We start from the raw sequence: 19,822 nt of genomic DNA, 5'->3' as shown, positions 1-19,822 counted from the left end.
CTTCATCTAACCCTGACGCCAGGGTGAGCACCAGATGCAGAAACAGACCTGGAGGGACAAGTTATTCCCCCAGAGGGTCGGATTGGACCCCTTAGCTGCTCAGGCTATCGCCCTCAACCCTACTCCCAGCTCCAGACTTGCGCTGGGCCTCCGCCCTGGCCTTGGGCCTGCCCTGGCCCTCTCTGGGCTTAGTTCCCACCTCTGTAAGGTGGTTCCCGACCTGGACTCAGATTCCAAGATTCTTCTGAGGGCCTCTACCAGGTTCCATTAATGTTAGAGGGAATTTGGGGTTGGGAGCACCACAGGGGTAGGGATGAGGGGTAATTCTTCAGGACAGGTGGGCAGGTCAGCCAGGTGCCAATCCAAGCAGAGAGGACAGAGGTCAGAGACCAAGCCACCTAAGAGGCAAAAATTCAGTTAGGTCATTGGCATTAGGAGTGGCCATGTGCCTGGATGGGTACCAGGAGCCCTGGTTTGACCACCCCAGCCAGGCGCCCCCATGGGCAAGAGCCAGGCCCCTGGCAAGGGTGCAGCTATGCCTACCCCTTAGGTCTGATGAGATGGTGGGTGTGACATGGAGCGCATGCCACAGAGCTTGCTCTGGAGGGGCAGACCCACGGGGCCTGTTCCTGAATTGGCCCAGATGGAGCCTGAAGACAGTGTTCATCAGAGTCCTCGGTCTTTCTGCACCTCTGTATAGGGATCCAATGCCTCCACCCTAGGAAAGACCCCCCACCTGCACCTGGCCAGCAAAGCTGAGCCAGCAACAACCAAGACAGCCCCTTACTTTGCTGAGCATGTCATATGCAAGTGCAAACCTTGTGAGGTCCTCACCTTGGGAAGTCCTCTGTGAGAGTGGAGACTTATTATCACTACTTTACGGATGAGGAAACCAAGGCCCAGAGAGGCTAAGTTCCTTGCTTAGTAAGCAGAACTGAGGCCCCAAATCTGGTGTGTCAGAACCTACAGCCGCACTGTGCACTAGCAACCCATCTTACACCATTGCCCCTTGCTTACAGGAGAAAATTGCTCATTTGGTGATACGAGGAGAAGGGAGATCCTGCCGTCTTCCTCCAGAGTGAGTGAGCTTACAGCTCCTGGCGGCCTACTGTACTAAGGATGGGACAGGCCATGAGAGCTGCTGGGGCTGGAGAAGGGTTCAGGCAGGTGGGAGAACGCGCTGTTTGCAGCAGGCTGAGTTGCTCAATCTGTAGGCACAATGTGTTGTCGTGTGTGTGTGTGTGTGTGTGTGTGTGTGTGTGTGTGTGTGTGTGTGTGTGTGAAGTCCAAGAAGCTGGTGCACTACACTGCAGGCTCAGAGGTGCCCTTCTGAACCCCGTTCTTGTCACACCACGCTGGGCAGGCCAGCCCCTTCCCCAGTGGCTTGTGGGTAGGTCAGTGCTCTGGCTGATGGTCTGTTCTACAAGATCAGCCTAAAGCCTCCCCTAGTGGGTAAATAGCTCAAAACCATTCAAAGCTGCCCTTTTTTTTCCTCCTAGCCAGTAGGCCTTGGCTTCCTCCTAGGCCTGGGACCCTCTGTCTGGCTGTCTCTTCCCCTGTCTGGATTCCTCCTACAGCCATCACTACTACCACCAACCCCCCCAAGCCTGGTGAGGTCAGGGAATACGTATTCCAGGAATGTGGGAGGCGGGGCGCCAGCTTGGTTTGGATAACCATCGGGGTAAATATTTGCCTTGCTCCTGGAGCCAGCCCTGGCCGCCAGGGGAGGATGAGGGTCAAGTAAGGGGATGCTTCCCTGGGTTGGTCTCTGAGGTGGGGGCATCCATGTCACCCCAGAAGCCAGGGTCTGATGCTCACTGTCCCTGTGCAGGCCCAGAGACAGAGCCCCTGGGCCCTGGGCCAAGGGACCAGTAGCTATTTGGCCCATCTGTAAGATGGGGTACGAACAGCTTGCTGGTCCAGCCCCAGCACTGAGGGTCAGATCGGGCCCAGTTGGGGCACATGCTGACATGACCACAGTTCTGGTCCCCATGTGACCACACAAGACCTTGAGCAATTAATCACCCCCCGCCCTGAACTTCAACAGTCACTGGTGGCTGGGCTGTTCCTTTCTCTGTGGCTCCTAAAGCTGCATAAGAGTCCTGTAGCTACACACAGCCACCAGGGCACATGTGTGATTAGCAACAGGTGGTGGGAACCCTGAACTCTGGTTCAGAGGTGCCAACGGGGTGACCTCCTGTCCTACAGACCACACTGGACAGTCCAGCCCCACCCCCCAGGAGCATGTGGGTAAGTCTGTGTTCTGCTCATGGTCCAGGCCTACAGGGAAAGCCTGGAGCTTCCCTTGGAGGGGAAGTTGCTGGACGGGCAGTTTGTCCCTGTTCAGAGAGGAGATGAAGGCTCAGAGAGGCTAAGTGACTCACGCAAGGTTACCCAGAGTTAAGGACAAAGCAAGGATTCACCCAGCGCTACCCAGCATGCGCTTAACCTCCCCACTGAGGACAGGGTAGGGCTCCAGCCAGAGGGCCTGCGCCCAGCCTTTGGCACCTGTGGAGAATGGGAGTGTCTTAGCCACAGGCCTCGAATCCCAGGCACAGAGCCTTCCCGGAGCCCAGCTGGGTGCTGATGGTGTGGGCACCTCTGTCCATGTGCCCTGAGTCTCTCCAGGCTGACCCCAGCACCGGTCAGCTTCCCAGGTACCTCCACCAAGTCCACACCCAAGTCCTCCCAGGGGGCCCCAGGAGGAGGTGGAAAATGGAAAGGGGGTGTGGTTGAAATAACTTTCTGGGTCCTAAGACGGTCTCCGTCAGAGTGACCTCTCTGTCCCAGACCCTGCCTTGCCTCTCTCCAGCTGTGATATCTCTGGAATCCTCATCTGCCCTGGAAGCTTAGTGTCTTGTTCTACAAGGCGATCACCTGACTGTCCTGTTCTGCCCTGCCCTGCCCTGCCCTGCCCATGGTGCCCCAGACGCACGGCGAGAATAAAGGCCTGGTTCATTAAGGCCTGCACACACCCCTCTCTGCCCTCACAGTCGGAGCCACCCTGGGTCCCCTCCCACCCCACCTCCAAATAAACATCATGAGCTGAAAACACCCGCAGGAGCCTTATGGGCAGTGGGTGCTCATCCCCTGGGGAAGCTGGGTGGCCCCACCACCCCACTTGGCCCTGAGGCTCAGGCCGCACCCAGCTCCATGCCTCTGAGCACCTTTTAAGCATGAATGGCTTACTGCAGTGTCCACGTTTCTTCTGGCTGTGTCTGGGTGCAGCCACTTACACCTTGTCCATCTCCCTTCTCCTCAGCCTGGCCTCACCTGGTAGCCAAGCCCACTCAGGCTGTGAGCCTCAGCTTAGGGCACTAGCAACGCCAGGGACGGGGTACACCATGTCACTTCCGTGTTCCCAGCCCCCCCCACCCCGCCCCAACCTGGGTTCCTGCTTCCTGAGTACTATTCCCCACCTGCTCGCCCCAGCCTGCCTGGGCAGCCCGGCACCCAGTGCAGTGTTTGGGGGCCCCTGCATGGTGGCAGGGGAGCCTGGGTGCCCAGCAGCACCTGGCCTGTGCAGGGCGGCCGAGCAGCTCCACAGCAGTGGAGCAGGGAGTGAGTGGGCTTCCTGGCTGGTGGCCCGGGAGTAGACAGTGAGTGAGGCAGGCTGTTTGCTTACACCCTGGCTCTGTTCTTATTAGTGCTCTGGACCTCGTGTGTAAATCGGAGGTGCCAGTTTAGGCCTTGTAACATTTCACTGAGTGTCAAAGGAAATATCCCAGGAAAACCCCCCATCTGGACTCAGTAAAGGTGAACCTCTTCTGGGGGACTCCCCAACCAGGGCCTCAGTTCTTTATCCTAGTGCCTCCACTTACTGCTGTGTGACCTTGGACAGGTCTCCTCTCTTCTCTGGTTTGCTTCCCCCCTTTGCACAAAGCCAGTACCTAGGAACGGGGAGCCATGAAGCACTTGATACATCCGCCACGAGCCTGAGCGCCCTGAGAGGCAGGATGGGCTGGCGTCTCCCCTTGGAGCCTGGGCGATCCTCACTGAGCAAGCGAGGACTTTCCGGCTCTGGATTCTGTCTCAGCTGCCAAAATAATTATTTTCTTTGTCAGCGGGTCTGGAGGCCAGTTTGCCTCTGGGAAAGGCTGAGCCGCGAGTGGTGGGGAACAGGATGCTGATTTCAGCTTTGCCTCAGTTGCTGACTTTTCGCGTGACCCCTCCATGGGGTGGGAGCAGTCCTTGCCTCTCCAGTCCTCAGTTTCCTCCTCTGTAAAATGGGAGAGGGCCTTTGTGTTCATGGCTAGCAGAGTGTGGGGGTCAAAGGGTCAGTCTGCGCACACATCCTCTGTCCCGTGCTGGAGCTGGGCACTACGCTGGCTCTGGGGGTTTTGGGGGCCCAGTGCTCTGCAGCGCCCAGGGCCTGCCCCTGCAAGGTAACTCGTGCCTCAGCTGACCTGGTAGGTAGACAGGAAAGCTTCTCTCAGCTTCACCTCCCCAGAGGCATCCCTGAGTTTGTGGTAGGTAACCGGGTACTCATTCTTTCTGGCAGACACCACTTTTAACTGTGTATTGTTTGATTCTTTGCTCATTGCCTGAGTCCTCATGAGAGCAGCGACCACCATCTTGTGATGTTCATTAAATAGTTCTTAAATGAGGAAACGCTAAGTGCTGCCATCCTGTGTCCTTAGATCCTTCTAGAACCCCCAGGAGAGAGAGGTTGTGGTCCCACTTACCAGATGAAAAATCCAGACAAACCAGAAGCATATCAATGATCTCCTCGCTGGGAACTGACAGATGTGGGGTGACAGGGGCCAGTTGGCATCTGGGCACCCCATCATTATACACCTTTTCCTCTCAGTCCTGCAGATACCCCATCTGTCCGAAGGGGATGTTTCAGTTTTGCTGGCTGCAAACTTCCCAGCATGTGGGAGTGTGGGCTGTGGCAGCACAGTGGATTCAGCGGACCCACTGATCACCCCTTTTTATGTCAGCAGGATGGAGCTGGAGTGAGGCAGAGGGCCTAGATCTGCTGACAGTCACGTGGGACGCTGGTGATTCGAGGGTCACTAAGGTAGGTGGTGAGCAGGGCTGGTGGGAGGCAGTGGGGAAGAGGCAGGCATGGCCTGGCTCCTTTGTGCCTTTGAGAGGCCTCAAGCCTCCTGCGTGGTTCTGAGTGGAGCTACCCCTGCTGAGACCTTGTTGCCCCTCATCTCTTCCCCAGAGACCTCTTAGACCTGGCCTTTCTCGAGAGTGCTAGGGTGCACCCCAGGAGAGGGTCAAGCTTGTGGTCCCCACAGGTGCCCCCTCCATACCACTCTGAACCCAGTGGGATGTGGGGCTCATGTGTGAAACGACATGGCAGCCCACACGAAGAGGACTGGGTGACAGAGAGGCCTGCTCACTGCGTTGGGTGCTCCCAGCCCACTGAGCATGCTGTGGTATACACATGAGCACCCACAAGTCTCTGGACTCTGGGATCAATGCCTGTGTTTAAATCCTTGTTCTGGCACGTGTCCACCCTTACTTTGTGTGGTTTCTCTTTGCCTCTTTACTGTCTATAAAAGAGGGATGGCACACAGGTCATGTCAGTGTTTTCCTCAAGGATCCTGGGAACTACCTTCTCCTTGCACACCTCAGTTCCTCTCCCTCCCAAAGGGCCTGTGAAGGTCAAGATGGATAGACTGGTGTCCTGGCCAGTGGGGGAGCTAAGACCCCTCAGGGAACCCTGAGAGGAAGCAACTGGAGTCAGCAGGAACCCAGACAGAGCTTCCCAGGCAGGCCTCTGACCTGAACAGCAGCATGGCCCATCAGCATGGTATTGCAGCATTGATCTCACTCGACCCAATGCCAGAGGGCGACCGGCATCACCCCTTTCCTCTGGGGCTCCCTATCCAGAGATGAGAGTACCAGAGTCCTTCGTGCCAAGGACCTGGGGCCTAGCAGGAGAGCCAGGGTCTCCACCTTGATGTGAAGCCTTGCCCAGCCATCCCCCCCCTGCCCCCAGCTTCTCCCCGCAGGCCTGTGTGCCCCTCAGGCCCAGATGCAGGGCCAGGCGAGCCTTGGAGATTCACACGTTTCTTTTGGCTCTGGAGCAGGAAGCTTTCTTCCTGCTGCAGGAAATCCCAGCTCCCTGCTCAGACTCATGACCTTGGGTTAGTCCTTTTATTTTTGGTGGGAGTCAGTGTGTTCTCATTGAAAATGAAGGTAATTATACCAACACTGCAGAGGGCTATTAGGAGGATGCTTTAGCAGGCTGGAATGATCTTAAATGGTAACAGCTTAGCGAGAGTGTACTGTATGCTAGGCAATACCCTCCTTAAATACATATTTCTCCCCGCTTTCTCCCTTGAGGAGGTGTGTTTAATGCCTTGCTCTCCAGTGGCTCAGAGTGGTTAAGAAGCGCATAGTGCTATACGTGGTGGAGTAGGGATTTGAACCGAGGTCTCTTGGAATTCAGCAGCACTTGGAAGTGCTCGGGAAACCACCTTCAGTGCCGCCTGCAGCCTTGACCCAGCTGCTCTGGGGAACCAGAGGTGTCCCCCAAGGCTGGCGGTCTGCCTCTCACCGGAGGGCCTGTCGGCTACTTGATAAGACTAGGGGAACCCAGTGCTAATTGTGAGGTAACCTTTGAAATTCTCCTTCACGGTGGGTTCTCTCTTCGGATGTTTTTCAAGGTAATTCATTCCCTTTCCAGAAATTGCCAGTGGCGGAGCATTAGGCAGCTGGTAATTAATCATAGGAGCGGCCTGGAGTTTATTCTTAAAAAAAAAAGAACAGAACAGAAAGCCTTGACGGAAAAAGAAAAGAAAACCACTCATGGCGAGGGTGGTAATCAATACCTCCGTGTCCTAGAAACGGCCGGGGCCGGGGCCGGTGGGTATGCGGCCTTCTCCCTTTCTCACGGGGCTGGCAAATAGCGCCTGTGGCGGCTTGGGTGCTGCTCTGCCCTGAACCATCAGCACCCGGGGAGAGTTCTGAGCAGGTCTGCTTGTGCCTGGACTCAGCTTTGCCACCTGTGAAATGGGTGAAAGGCAGTTGTCAGACTAGGAAAGAATATTAAATTGTCATCCTTGCTCACTCCCGTATCCTCATGCTTGACACATGGTGGCAGCCCGATCCCCACTTTATTAAGTGAGTGAGTGAGTGAGTGATTATCTTGAATCCTTGTTAGCTCCCATTAATCACAGAGGGAGTGCTGGGCTAAAGGACTTTGTTTCTCTAATTCTGTTATAATTCAGAGGAGACAGCCAGGTGAAGGGGCAGCTCTGTCACTTTCCAAACTACGGAAAAAAGACATTCTTGCCAGTGGGCTCTGGCCAACAGAGCTTCGGCCTCTCGGTGGCTACCACAGTATCTCCTTGGCAGACTCAAGTTCAAGTGTCTAGGAGTCTGAGCTGTCTGGAGATGTTTTTTCAAAGCTACTCTGGGGGAAGAGTAGTGAGCCCCTCATTGCTGGAGTTGGGCTGCATAAGGCACTCAGTGGCTGGTGGGTGGGCCCAGAGCATTCTTGAGTCTGGGAGAGAGCATGAGGCTCTCCAGAGTGGAGCCTCTCCCCCGATAGAACTTTTTCCTAGAGGCCCCTGGTGAAGGGGTGGAGATCACCAAGGAAAGGGAACACTGCATGACCATGATGCTGTGGTGTCTGCCTGCCCTGGAGGGAAGGCAGGTGTGCGGGCGTGGGGGGTGTCGGTACACAGCCATGAACAGGCATGAGGATGTGTGTGATTGTGTAGGCTGGCATATAAGGTGTGAAGTGTATGAATGCCATGCACGTGTGTGACGGGCAGCGAGTGTCCACTGTGTGTGAGGCCCCCACCCTGTGTGCAGCTGGCTGTGAAGACCCTGGCATCGCAGGTCATCTCCGCACACGAGCCTTGGCTCTGGCCTCACATTCAGACTGACTAGAGGGCCTGCCAACTTGCTTACCTTGGTGCAGCTGACTGAGGGTCAGTGTGGGGGCATGAGATGGGCTCCTGGAGATGTCCAGACTGAGGGCAGTGACCTCCCATCCCATCATGGAAATCGTGGAAAGAGGTGGCTCTTAGAGGCCTGTGCCTCCTGCTCCAGAATCACAACCCTGGGGTGTCAGGGAGTCTCGGTGCCTAAAGTGTCTGGGTGGCCCCAGCTGGGGAGCCAGGTCTGTTTGGGGCTTGGGAAGTCCTCACAGCCACCTGCTTCTTTACTTCTCCCTTAGCCTCCAAGTTTCAGCTCGTGTGTGTGTGTGTGTGTGTGTGTGTGTGTCTGTGTGTCTGTGTGTCCCTCCAGGTGACTGTCTCTGTCTCCCTGTTGGGTTCTCTCTCTACCTGGACCCTTCTCCTGCCTCTTCCCACCAGCAGCCCTCTCCCTGCGCTGTCATGTCTGTGGCTCCTGCTATAACCCCCTTCTGGAATTTCTTCCTGAGCCCCAGGACTGTCTCACTCCTGTGCTTCTTTCCCTTGGAGGCCCTCCTTGCCAGGTGTCCCAGCAGCACTGTCTGTTCTGTGTCATCACCTCCATCATGGCCAGGACTCGGCACCACTGAGACCTCCCAGGTTTCCAACCTGCCACCCCAATCGCCTTGTTTATCCAGCTCTGGCCAGCATACAGCTCCCTCCCGCCCTGCTCTTTGGAGGTGTCCAAGGCGCGCCTCACGCTCACAGCCACTTGGACTGCTCACTGTGTGTGGCCAAGGGCTGGGGAGCAGTCATCTCCTGTCCTCGTGGATCCGCCGTGCCAACCACTCAAGATGGAGGCCCATCTCCAGGCTCAGAGAACAGCCTCTCTGGATGCTCTGGACCATCCTGGGTGCTGGCCATTGACTAGACCTGGGGAGCGGGAGGAGGCTTGTGTGCCCTGGAGATCTGGCCTTTCCCTCCAGCACTAGTGAAATTTCTGCCATAGTTAGAAGTGAGGTGTCCAGAGGCATGTCGCCAGACAGGAGTATGAGCTTATGAATGAAGAAACTGTCCTCTCCCGAAGGGAGAAGGAGCTAGAGGGTGAACTCCAGAGAACTGAGGGCCTGGAGGGTCTCAGTGGTCTGTGAGCTGGGCTGGTGGGTCCCCTCCCCTCCCCTGGGCGCCCTTGTAGAGGCTTCCTCAGGCCCCTCTCCCGTCAGCTGGCCTGCTGTGTGCCCAGCCAACCCAGCCTGGCATTCAAAGGCACCGGCATCTGGCCCCAGCCTCCTTCTGCAGCCATATGCACTGCCTCTGCCTGGGCTGAGCCCCCCAGGCAGCCCAACCCCCCTCTTATCATCTACTCCCCCAGGCAGCTTTGTTCCTGCGCTTCCTCTTGCCTCCCAACCCCTATGTTGTTGCCATAAGGCTTGAACCTTCTAGAGCTTTCTTCAAGCTACACTGTCTCCCCAAGGTTGAACTTGGCCTCCTTCTCCCAAGGTCCGTGGCCTCCCCCCTCAAGGGCCCCGACCTTTTCCTCCCTGATACTATTTTCCCGCCAAGTGCTTGGAGCCTGGTGTGCTGCACTGCCTGTGTCCTGTGGCCTTGCTTGACTTCTGGCTGCTGAGTAGGACACCACAGCCTCGGGGCCCAGTTTCCTCATGGGCAGGTGAGGAAACTGAGTCTGGGGAAGGAAATCTTACAGCTGAACGTGAACACTGTAGGCAAGACAGCTGCCTGACAGCCGCCTTCCAGCCGTTCAAGTTAGGGAGCTGGGAGCCTCCTCGCTGGTCATAAAGGAGGGTGGAAGCCTGCAAGTCTGACCAGTACCTCGGTGGCTGAACCCCCATCAGAGGGAAGCAGGTGAAGGACTCCATCCCTCCTTCAGTGGGTTCCAGTGCCCCAGGGCTTTCCTGCCTAATCCCTAAACAGCTGGGGAGGTTAGGGGGGTTGATCACAGGCTGTGCCATGTGGGGTCTGCCACCCCACATCGTTCCCAGCCTCCTGGCAGCGGGCATACAACCTAGAACACGGGGCCCACCAGCCCCCTGGAAGGAAGGGTGCTCCTGTCCTCCACCCCCTCCCATATCCAGGATGCGCTCTCTGGATTGTGGAGGTTCCCAAAGACTGTTCCATGAGCCCCCAAGATGGGGATGCTGGGGCAGAGCTCCAGGAGTAAGGGGAGAAGGGAGCCTTCTCACCTAGGGCAGCCCTCCGGAGTCCTCTGTCCTTTGTCTCCCTCAGTCTCTCTGTGTGCTTTGCTGCGTGCTGTCGACAGCTGGGCACTCTTTGGTTTCTACGTGGGCAGTGTGATGGGAAGTCACGGTGCAGGCACTAGGCTTGCCCTGTACCCCAGACAGGACTGGGGCCACTGCCCAAGGCAGAGCCCCTCCGCGGGGCTGGCCAGGGGTTGCCAGGCTCAGTGCACTGAGCTTGAAGAGCCTCTCCCAGCCCAGTGGGACAAGCATGCTTTCTGCAGTCTCATGCACCCACCACGCCTTCCCTCATCTCTCCTCCAAGTCCGCCGTCTGCTGTCTCCCACTGTGCTGTAAGCCCCTTGCAGGCACAGGACAGGCTCTGGCGACATCCAGTGAGTCGGCACACTCTGGCACACCAGTGCCAGAGCAGCAGAAAGCCGGCAGGTGCCCAGCCTGTGTGCCCTTAGCTTCCTCCAGAGATGGCAGTGGGGTTTTGTCCAGGGTGCCCGTTTTTTATGTGCAGAGTGGGTGCTTGAGGATTCTGATGGTGCACAGGCTGTGGGTTGTCTTGTGTCCTCATGGCACACTGTGCCTTCTCAGCCCGGCTCCCTGGCCATCAGGCCCTCTGGTCAAGTGTCTCAGCTCTGCGCTGTGGCCAGTTTGGACCTGTGGAGGTATCACTGACCTCACTGGGTCCCTCCAGTGTCAGTCCACCTAGACTGCTAGACAGACTGCCCCCGAGAACCTTCTAGAGCCTCCATGTTATGGGGCCACATGACCCCCAAGAGTGGACTGAGGAGGGCCAGCCCTACACCTGTACTCTGGCTCCTGGAGAGGAGGGATCTGTGGATGCGCTTCCCTCCCATCTGTCTTTCCTGTTAAGTGCTCCTCACCCTTCTTCAGTTCCGGTTTGGGAAGCAGCACATCTTGCCTCACAGCTGTTTGGGACCCTTCACTGCTTCCCTGAGACATCTTTGGGGGCCTCTTTCGGGGCCTGTGGGAGCATCTCTGCCTCATAACCTCCATGGAATGCTCCCGAGGAGCCCCGTCCGTCTGGCCCACACTCCGGTTAGCTCCAGAGAGCTAACATGTGACAGCCTCACTAGGTGCCTCTGGGGGGCTCTTTCAGCTCCCCCCCCCCAACAGACCCCCCACCCCCAGGCTTGTCACCACCTAGAGAGCCAGCTCCTGTGCCCCTGCCATCTTGGGCCCCAACAAACACCCTCTCAGTCCAGACTGTATACCCAGTGGCCCCAGGGTGGCAAGGTGTGAACCTGGAGTACTTCGATGAACTAGAGCCTGTTAATAATCTGGAACACATTTCTCCATATGCACAGCCTGGCGCAGCCAAAGCTCCAAGATGGTGGGTCAGAGTGACCTTGTGTTGCCAGGGCTTCCTCTAGGTACTCCCACACCCTCCCCCAGCCCTGGAAAGCTCACCCCCCAAGGGGTCATTTCTGTAAATTTCAGCGTGGTAAAGGATGCCGTATGATGTGGTTGAAGCATGAATTTTAGAGACAGGTGGTTTGGGGTTCGAATCCCACCAAGTCCTCCCCCTAATCAACGAGGCGAATCTGACGAGTCACTTCATGGCAAATACCTGGGTTACTCATCTGTGAAGTGGGGAGAAGCCCCCTGCCTGTAGGAGTGTCGTGGGGTTGGAATGCCACAGCAGCTGAGCAGCACTGGTCTTCTCTGTTTACGTAGGCACTTCTACCTACACACTGGTGCCCTTTCTTGGGGCTGGTTTCAGTCAACTTCCGTACCCAGATACTTACTGTCCCAGGGAGATTAGTCTCCCAAATCCTTTTTGGAGATTTCGAGTGGATACTTTCAGGATGATCCCTGAAGTTGGCACTCTAACCCCAAGTGCCACAGGCCACTTGTGCCACCTTTTAAATGCAGGTTCTCAAGTCCCTCTCTTGGAGTCTTTCCTGTGGGTCTGGAGTTGGGCCTGGGACTCTGAATTATCAACCAGAGCTCTGTATCATGTCTGTGATCAGCCAGTACGGGACACACTGGAGCCTCTGGGTGGGGGTAGCCTAGAGGTAGGCCCTGACAGTGGTACAGCCTCACCAAGTAAACATGGACAGTTTCCTTCCCTCTCTATCGCTCTGTTTTCTCATGAAAAAGCCAGGTCAGACCATCTTTCAGGGTTGTTTCTGCTCCTAAAAGCCCGTGATAATCAGGACATTCCCTGTGTTCCTTCCGCCAGTCTCCCTGAGGTGGGTCTGTGGGTTTCAGCCCGGTTCCCTTTGGCCACAGAGCTTTGGGGTCAGCTGCTTCTGCCAGCCCCAGAGATACAGGGACATGAAAGCTGTTCCCTGGACATGACACACCATTTAGAGGTGGTTCCCCTGAGCCTTCCAGAAGGCCCTAGATCATCGGGCACTGCTGGATTTACGCAGATCTGTGCTCTCTTCTGCAAGTGAAGCTGGAAGCACTCACTGGGCCAGCTGACATGAGGATGGGGTGAGGTCATCCAGCAAATCTGAGGGGCCCCTGGGCCTTAATAGTTAACGCACATGGAGTGTTAAAGCTGGAGGATGGCCCGGTGAAGCCCTTCCTTTTTTTAATGAGGAAACTGAGGCCCCAGGTAGCCTTCCCTTGCCATTGCACCTAGGAAGAGAGTGGAAGACAATGGGGAGCAGGCCTGGAACCCAGATACTTACAGTCTGATCTTGGGGCATGCCACCCCCCCCACACAGTTGGGTAGTCCACCAGGGGTGGGCAGCCCTGCCAGACCTAAGCCTCTCTCCCACAACCATCCGCCCCAGCTCTGCTGCCCCTGGGAAGAAATGGGGCCATCTCAGGATAGGAACCAAAGTGCTATCTGCTGCTGTCTTTGGTCCACACTGTCAGCCTAAATCAGCAGCCCCCACACAGCTCCCGGGTCTTCCTGCCCCAGCCAGGGTGGAAGGTTTCCAGGAATATCCATGCAGAGGGCAGCATGCTCCAGAAGTGAAAAGCTCTCACTCCCTGGCTCCCTCCCCTTTTCCACTTGCCAGTACACAAGGGAATTAATAAACCGAGGTGGAAAAGCCAACCCTGTCCTAAAGAGACCTCATCTGAAGCAGCTGGGCCCTGGCAGGTGACAAAAGAGGAATGATTCACCACTAGGGCTTCACCCCCACCCCCACCGTGGGATGATGTCAGCTCCTGAGACTCAGGGTCTGGTCTGCGCTGTCACTCAGTGGAAGGACCTGAGCTTCTCTGACCATCGGCATCCTGCTTCCACAGCCAGCCTTGGGTGTAGACCGGGTAGGCGCTGTCTCCTCGCTGGGCCAATCCTCCATTCATGCTACTCACTCATGCCTGGTACAAGACCCACCTCCAGACCTTTGCTTAAGTCAACCCCTCCTTCCTGCATTCTCCATCTGCAGCCAGCAAGGCCGCAGCGGTTAGTAAGTACCTACTGCTTGTATGGGTCTGTGCTCAACCCTTGGCAAAACAAAAGGATCCAAAAACCCCTATGCCACTATGCAGGTTGGCACAGTCTAGGCCAAGGAGCCCATCCAGGAAAGAGATTTGTGCCCTGGGGCCAGCAAGGTGCCGAGATCAGAGTCATCATTGAGTAGGGGCTATGGAAGGCTTCCTGGAGGAAGCTGATTGGAATAGACTGACTCACAAAGATTTCAGCTGGGTCCTGGAGTAAGAGAGGAAACGCCACAGCCTGTGGTTGAATGGGAACTGCTGTCATCTGACCCTCAACTCCTGGCTGCTCTTCCTCTCCCCAGGGTGCGACTCACCCAGCCCTCACAACCAGTAGAAGGAACTTGAGCACCCCCGCCCCGGCATCTTTTTTGAGAGAAAGGACACAAACTCTCTGAAGAATCTTACATTATCGATCTTTACACCCATCCTTCGGGTGCCTACCCAGCCTGTGGGGAGACGAACACCCCATGGGTAGAGAGCAGACTTCCCCTAAATGGGTCTCTTTTAGCAGAACTAAGTTATCTGCAGGCTTTGGTGCCTGGAACTTTGATAACGCAGGTGTTTAAATGACACTAACTATGGGGCCAGCCAGGGGAGGAAGCCGCGAGTGAGGTGGGAGATTCAACAGGACTTGAAGATGTCCTCTCAGTTCAACGTGGCTTTTCCAGATATACCGGGAAGACCTCCATGTGGCCTGCTGGGCTGTGCGGGGAGGGGGCCAGAGTGTGGTGGCTGTGAGTACCGAGAGGATGCCAAGGGTCAGAGGGCACTCTGTGTATCCCACTGCTGGTAAATCCCTCAGACCTGGAGGACAAACTGCTGCTCTTTCAGGAATTGGGGGGAAGGGTCACCCTGAAGAATAACAGGAAGAATTTTAAGACTAGACCTAGATCAGCAAAGAGGGAGGGCCAGTGGCTTGCCCAGGGTCCTCGACCCAGGACTTCAGACCCCCTCCTTTCTGTTAGTCACTATGCTATACTGGAGTGTGTGTGCGTGTGTATACGAGAGTGTGTACGTATTGGAGAACTCTGATGGTAGTTGTGTTAATTAGCACACCTCATGTACTGCGTATACAGCATCTCATTTAATCTTCTTAGACCTTATTTTGCAAAGAAGTAAGTTGTAGAACCTACAGAAGTAAAGTACAAACCCCTGGGAGGTGGGGTCTGAGTTTGAACCTGGCTTCGTCAGACTTGAGCACGCAATCTGACCATTGCCAGAGGAGAACACACACACACACACACACACACTGTCCCTTTGTGAACTGGGCCCAACTCCACCCTGCTCCTCAGGGCACAGCTTGGTTCCCGCAGGCCGGCCAGCAGGAGGGCAGCCTGGAGCTGGAGCCCAGAACACCTTCCTGCTTGGCAGCACCTGGCATTCTTCCTGCCAAGCAGGCACTGTGTCCATGTCTGCAGCTCATGGACTGGCCACCCCCTGGTATGGAAAGCGTCTCCCGTTTGAGAACAGGAATGCCCTGGACAGGCAGCAGTAGGGAGGGGACAGTTTATGAAAAACACAAACAAGCAGAGGATTATGATCCCTGAAAATGTGCCCTTTGTCTAGTGCTGGAGCTCAGCAAGCCCCAGAAAGTGAGAAGCGGGGCACAGGGAGGGCAGTGCAGATGGAGTCAGGGCCGGAAGCGGATGGAGCCCTGGGATGGGGCCTCTGCCCCAGCCCGGGGACCCTCAGGGCAGGGATATGTCTCCTCTTCCCACAGAAATCAATGCCTGGTTAACGGGAAGCACCTCCCGGCTTGTGCAAACCACCCCGCCACCCCTCCAGCAGTCAGCAGTACGTAGCACCAGTTAGCCAGAATTCTGCCACGTGTTTGGGGCAGCTCAGGGAGCAGGAGGCCAGGCTGCTGCCTCATGGAGCTGACGTTGTAGCGGGGGCGAGACGGAACAGTCATGGAGCCCCGAGGCCTTCCCCACCAGCTGTCCCCACTCCCTCTTTGGACAGCGGGGAGGCTGTGTGTTCCCTGCCCGCACGGACTTCTGCCCTGCTGCAGTCTTCTGGGAGTTTGCCAGAAGCGCCTGGAGATGGGAGGGGCTGGCAGGACCTGTGGGCCTGTGGGGTAGTGAGGCTCTCCCACCCTCTGGACAAGAGCAGCTCTAGACAGCAAGGAGCAGCACTGAGAGAAGCAGAAGCATGAGGCAGATGACAAAGTGGGGTGTAGTCTGTGACTCCTGGCCACCTGACCCTAGAGAGGTTTCTAGATCCTAGAAATCTCTTGATTACTTTTCTCACCTGTAAAATGTGAAAGACAGATTACAGACTTATTCTTAAATGTCATCACAGTGCCTGGCCCTAAGTGTGCAGTGGAGGTCAGCGGTCAGTACCGCAAGGGGTGGGGGTAGGGGACAGGTCAGTGCCTGTTGGTCAGGAGATCCCCTGTAAATTGTCCTGTCTGAGTAGAGGTTCTTTTTTCACAAAGAATCTGGCAGCTTTGGAAAGCCTCTTCTCTCTGGACCTCAGTTTTCCCTGTCTGTTCAGCAAGGGAGTAGGACTCACTGATCTGGCACCTCGGTGACTAGGGTCTGGGGTGTGGAGAGGAGTCGTTGGGCACATCAGCTACTAAGAAAGCTGTACCAACTGCTGTGCCAGGCACCCAGGCCAGAGCTATTGGGGGTCCAGAACCCCCAGGGATGCCGCAAGCACTTTCCGGGCCCTGGTGCCCCACGGGGTTGGCCATGGGTCCCCAACTTGGCAGGGTTTGCCTGCACAGTCAGGCTGGTAGAGCTCAGGCCTGCTCCCTGTGCCTGGCAGGGACCCGTAAATTGAAAACATGATGTTTCCTGTCGGAGGCCAGGGCAGGGCTGGACTCGGTGTGGCCTTGGAAAGCTGGCCTGGCTCTCAGGAAGCCCTGCTCCCCACAGCACTACCACAAAAACAGTGGAAAAGTGAAACCTTTCAAGTCTGTGTTTCCACTGTAAACAGGGGGTGAAAGCTGGCCCCTCGCCTTCTGGCACTGCATGGTTCAGCTTCTCCACCCTATGCCAACCTGCCCAGTCTTTAGAGGTACCTCAGTTGCCCCCTCTGCCCCAGACAGCACCCTCTGATAGGAGAAACCCTGGGTCCCCAATTCATGATGTCATCCAAGTTTAGTCAAGTACTCCCAAGAGTCTTTAGCACCCACCGGGGGAGATGAGAAGGGCCAGGAGAAAACACCAGTACACAGAGACACACAGGACTCACCCAGCATCACAGAGCAAAGTGAGGACAACCCAGCCCCCTTCCCATCTGGAGTGACCTCACAGGACCCACAGGCATGAAGGGAGGCTCTTAAGTGCGGACAGGCATGCCGAAGCAGAGCTGCTACCTGACCCGGCTTTGTCCTATAAATGGAGAGATTTAAAGATTGCACAAGTAGCATTTAGCAGAAATGATTTATTTATTTTAAACTTTGTGTCTCTTTCCCCTTATTGTAAAAGTATGGCACGTTCATTATAGAAATTCTGGAAATCATCGGGAAGTTAAAGGAAGAAAAATTAAAACTGCCCATGCCACTCAGAGGCCACCCCAGTCAACATGCTGGTGTAGTTCTTTCTAGTCACTTTATAATTTTCTTCCTTCTCTTGTGGACTGACGTCATGAGCAGGTTTCAGGGTCATTAGCTGTTACTAGAAAACGTGATTCTTAATGGCCTGGAGGAAGGCCAGGGCCATTTCCCCCGTCACTGGCCTGCTTGACCCCCCGGCCTGGGCTGGGTGTGATGTGTCCTGTCAGGGACACAGTGGGGGGGAGGGGCTCCTGACGCTGCAGCAGAGATTCCGGTGAAGGCATCCTGGCCTGGGTCCTGGGTTCAAGAACCTGAGCAGCTCTGTTTGCTGCCGACTTTGCGTCTGTCTGACCTGTTTCCCTGTCTGGAAAGTGGCCTCCTCTGGAGTCCTGTAGCTGGTCAGCCTGCCACAGAGACCCTGTCCAGGGGCTTCCTTTCACACAGCGAGGTCTTCGCACAGGCAGCTGGGCTGCAGCCAGGCCTACTGTGTGCAGATGTCTGGGTCTACGTGAATGATCAGCTCCACTCCCCTGCCCTGCTCTGCTACGGTTGTGCCTACACACTCCTGCCCCTTTCAACCCACAGCCCACCCAGCTCCCTGATGGCCCCTCATCAGGTGGGGCTGGAGCCCAGCTGGGTGGGAATAGCTGGGGCCCAGGAATCACTGTCTCCAGGCCCTCCCCGCCCCCACCACCCAGCCCCCGGCCTTGGTGGCCTTAAGACAGCTTTATGGGGGACGGATTGAGGCTGTCTCCCTCCTGGCAGGTTTATTTCTTCATTTTTCAAGCCTGGCTCTGATTTTTCCATGTCGGCTTCCTGGTCTCCCCCTCCCTGTCCCCTGCATGTTTCTCTTCCCTCCCCCTCTAATCTGTCAGTCCAGCCAGGGGAGAGGGCTGCTGGCCTCCAAGGTGATTGAATTATTGGGGGGGAGACAGGCCAGGGTTTTCTGCGTGAGTGCTTTTGGCTTCCTGCCCTTGGAGAGGAGCAGGGGGAGGGGGCGTGATGGCGGCGACTATGGACCATGGATTTCCCAGACAGCCTGCTCTCCCCGATCTGGGCCACAGGTGAGCCCTGCTGCTGAGGGTGTGGGCTGGCCAGGGGCCATTACTCCACCACCGTCCCTCCCTCTGAGTGGACAGGTCTCTATCCAGACACAGGGAGGAAGGAGAGGTGTTGGGGCAGCTTGGCTACTCACTCACACGTGAGAATTTCTGAAACGTCTGCTATCACTGTGCTGCAGACCAGGGACCCAGGATAAAGAAAAGAAAGGAGACGGCACATCTAAAACACCTACTGTGTGTGCACATGTATGACTTCAGGTAAAGTGCAGCCACAGTTGCAGGCCTCATTCCTGCACTTGAGAAATGTGCCTGATACAACGTCCTCCTGCTGGCGTGTGGGTCCTGGAGGATGGGGCTCTCTCTGTCTTCTCTGGCTCCCCAAGGATGCCAGAAGACCAGACACTTAGAAGGGATCCAATAAGTGCTTGGTGCACTTGGTTTCCCTGAAGTGAGCCCAGAGAGGTGAAGCCGCCAGCCCAAGGTCACACAGTTAGAAACAGAGTTCCTCTTGCTCTGGCTCCCAGCCACCTCTTCTGGTTTGGATGTTGGCAGAGAGGTGTGCCATTCCAACTGGAGTTGCCCAGCCACTGGCTGCTGTGGTGAGCAAAGAACTTGTGACTCCCGGTCTCACCCCCTTCCTGTCTGTGCTTCCCTGGGTAGGCCCCACACTCTCCCTCTCCAGCCTGCCTCTTCCCCCAAGGAGGGGCAAAGAAGGGAGAGCCCCCCCCTCCACACACACACACACACATACTCCAGCTCATGGAAATGAAAAACACATTGGCTTCATTATCCCGGACTGAATGAGCAAGGTTGCCATGGCGACAGCCATCTCAGGCCCACAAGGGGGCAGGGAAGGGGCTGGCGAGGCCTTGGCAAGGGGGGACCAGACGGCGGGTGAGCAGGCACACCTGGTGGGCAGGCCACAAGAGCAATGGCCATTTGTACCATCCTGCACGTCAGGCCCCCTGGCTCCAGCTCGCCATCCTTCCATCTTTGGGCAGAGAGAAGCATGCAGTCACATCCTCCACTGACTGACCCCTCACCTGTCCATCTGTCCTATCACCTGTCCATCTGTCCCCTTTCTGGGGATGCTGAGAGGAAGGTGGGCCTGTGTCTCACACCATCCTGAAGGTCAAGAGTGAGGGAATGTGAGGAGATAGAGGGTGCTCCCCACCAGAGACCAGCCCTAAACTGAGGAAATGCTCGTGGTGCCAGGCTGTGTGTATCCAGGCATTCCCGTGTCACAGGGCTATCCGAGGTCCCTGTCCTCAAGTATAACCCTCTTAACGGAGTTTGGGTCTCAAATATCTGGCAGGTCAATGGGTGTGAGGGTGGCTATGGGGATGCCACAGAATCCCCTACTGAGGTGGCCCCAGGCAGGTGTCTCTGATGCCAAGCGTGAGTGGACTGGCCCCACAGTCCTGACCCTGGCCAGAGCCCACGTGGGCTCTTCTCTCCCCAGGACCTGTCCTGTGGCTGTCACCCCAGAGCTTGCGTGTGAGAGCAGCTCCCCAGTAGACTCGGGCCCTGCCACCTCTTGCTCAGACTTCCAAGGGAGCCACGCTGCCCCTGTCTCGCCCAGGTTCCCCATGCTGTGAGAGCTCCAGCTGACTCTGGCGTGACCCCAAGCAAACACTGCCTGCTCCCCTGGAGCAGATAGCCCTGCCCCGTCTCCTGTGTGACCCGGAGACGCTGAGGCAGCTGCCAAGAGCTCCTGTTAGGAGCAGCGAGTACCCACTGGGACTTTCCCTTCAGATGGTCAGAAACCCCCAACCTCTACCCTAACTGATGTCAACCTCATCC

The 19,822-nt window shown here is 56.4% G+C and overlaps 1 protein-coding gene across 4 annotated transcripts in view; it reads left to right on the top strand.

Annotated features, from left to right (window-relative positions):
• ZMIZ1 (zinc finger, MIZ-type containing 1) overlaps positions 1-19,822 on the top strand; it is a 220,496-nt gene that overhangs the window by 77,321 nt on the left and 123,353 nt on the right. For 3 of the 4 annotated variants that reach the window (XM_004680707.2, XM_012723707.1, XM_012723705.1), the window contains exon 4: positions 4,947-5,023. The gene's annotated coding sequence lies outside the window, so the exon portion shown is untranslated. Of the gene's footprint in view, positions 1-4,943; positions 5,024-19,822 lie in introns of all 4 variants that reach the window. The other variant, XM_012723706.1, reaches the window with a different exon arrangement.

Source organism: Condylura cristata, unplaced genomic scaffold (assembly GCF_000260355.1).
Source record: "Condylura cristata isolate star-nosed mole 26May11 unplaced genomic scaffold, ConCri1.0 scaffold00011, whole genome shotgun sequence".
Classification (NCBI taxonomy): domain Eukaryota; kingdom Metazoa; phylum Chordata; class Mammalia; order Eulipotyphla; family Talpidae; genus Condylura; species Condylura cristata.
Note: the sequence above shows the minus strand (reverse complement) of the source record. Positions and strands in the feature narration are given on the sequence as shown.